Consider the following 2,036-nt stretch of genomic DNA (forward strand, 5'->3'; position numbering starts at 1 on the left):
GTTCAACGGTTTTGGCTGGTGGAGATTTAGACTTTCGAATCATAAAGGTGATCGATTTGTCACCACTTTTAAGTGTCATTCTTCCATTTCCTACATCAAATAACGCCCCGGTGGACGCAAAGAATGGTCGACCTAAAATTAGAGGAACGTTTGGGTCCTCTTCTATGTCAATGACAATGAATTCGACTAGAAAGGTTAAATTGCCTACTTGAATGGGTAGGTTGTCAGCAATTCCAACTGGGTGCTTAATGGTTTGATCAAAGAGTCGAACACTCATATCCGTTGGACTTAACTCACCTACCCCTAATCTCTTATATAATGAAAGAGACATAACACTCACACTTGCACCTAAATCTGCTAGTGCATCATACATGACACAATCACTAAGTAGACAAGGAACAATAAATTCACCCGGATCACCTACCCTAGGTGGAGGTTTTGGTGGAACTGTATTCACCGGGTTTACTTCTACGGCTTTTGTTTCTTGTACTTTCTTATTCTTTTTCTTCTTCTTCTTTCCAGAAGTATCACAATCTTTATTTCTTATTACTTGCTCATACTCAACTCCTTTTATTGGAAACGGGATGGGTGGTTTATATGGTTCCACCACTGGCTTTACATACTCGGGTGGTGGTGGTGTTGTAAATTCTTCATTGTTACTCTCATCTAAAACCTTCCCATCTTCTGGAGCTGGTTTTTCAGAATTTGTTGAAACCATATTAACATTCTCATTTCGAGGATTTACTTCAGTATTACTCGGTAGCTTTCCTTGTTCCCTCTCACTCATCATGCTAGCAAGAGTACCAACATGTTTTTCTAGATTCAAAATAGAAGCTTGTTGAGTTCTTAATGACTGATCAAACCTATCATTTGTTTGGGTTTGAGATGTAATAAATTGTGTTTGAGATTCAACTAGCTTTGCCATTATTTCTTCTAGATTTGGTTTTTTCTCTTCGGTTTGTTGTGGTGGTTTATACAAGCCATGTCTTTGTGGATTGAAAGTGTTGTTTTGAGTTGGTTGGTTATTCGAACCTTGTTGGTTATACGAGTTGTTGTTGGGTCCATTTGGATTGTAAAGAATGTTTTGATTTCGATTGAAGTTTATCCTTGGCGGTTGATAATTATTTTGATAATTACTTCCCGTCCTTTGGTTCATATAGGAAACATTCTCTCGTTGTTCCATCGTTGGTTCAATGTGACAATCTTTCAATAAGTGTGGTCCACCGCATTGCTCACAACTGATTCGTATTGCGTGAATATCTTTATTCATCTTTTCCATTCGTCTTTCGAAAGCATCTATTTTTGCGGAAACGGAATCAAAGTCATGGCTAGAATCGGCTCTAGCCGCTTTAGATGATCTAACGATATCTTTTTCTTGGTGCCACTCATGAGAGTGGGAGGCTGTATTATCAATAATTTTGTAAGCTTCAGTTGCGGTTTTCTTCATGATGGAACCACCAGCTGTTATGTCGATGTCTTTTCTTGTAGCAACGTTGACACCTTGATAGAATATTTGTACTATATGATAAGTGTCTAAACCGTGTTGAGGACATCCTCTCAACATCCTTCCGAATCTTGTCCACGCCTCATATAATGTTTCATTTGGCTTTTGTGTGAACGTAACAATTTCTCCTTGAAGTCTCACGGCTTTAGATGCCGGAAAGAATTGTTTAAGAAATTTTTCAACTAAAACATCCCATGTATCAATCGCCCCTTCAGGTAACGATTCTAACCAATCTTTGGCTTCTCCCTTTAAAGTCCAGGGAAACAACATGAGATAGATTTGTTCGTCTTCAACTTCTCGGATTTTAAATAGTGTGCAGATCCTATTAAAGGTACGTAGATGTTCATTAGGATCTTCCTTCGGCGCACCACTAAATTGGCATTGATTAGTCACCATGTGTAGAATTTGTCCTTTGATTTCATAATCTGGCGCATTAACTTCTGGCTTAATAATGGCGTGACCTTGGCCCGTGCGTGTGGCTCTCATTCGATCTTCCATACTTAGAGGTTCCGTTACTTCCATAATTGAATTT

General features: G+C 38.8%; 1 non-coding gene across 1 annotated transcript; it reads left to right on the forward strand.

Moving 5' to 3' along the window:
• Positions 1-1,535: 1,535 nt before the first annotated feature.
• LOC139887314 (small nucleolar RNA R71) lies at positions 1,536-1,642 on the forward strand. The gene has a single exon (XR_011773150.1). It is a non-coding gene; the product is annotated as a small nucleolar RNA R71 (small nucleolar RNA).
• The last annotated feature ends 394 nt before the right edge of the window (positions 1,643-2,036 follow it).

This window comes from Rutidosis leptorrhynchoides, chromosome 1 (assembly GCF_046630445.1).
Source record: "Rutidosis leptorrhynchoides isolate AG116_Rl617_1_P2 chromosome 1, CSIRO_AGI_Rlap_v1, whole genome shotgun sequence".
NCBI lineage: Eukaryota > Viridiplantae > Streptophyta > Magnoliopsida > Asterales > Asteraceae > Rutidosis > Rutidosis leptorrhynchoides.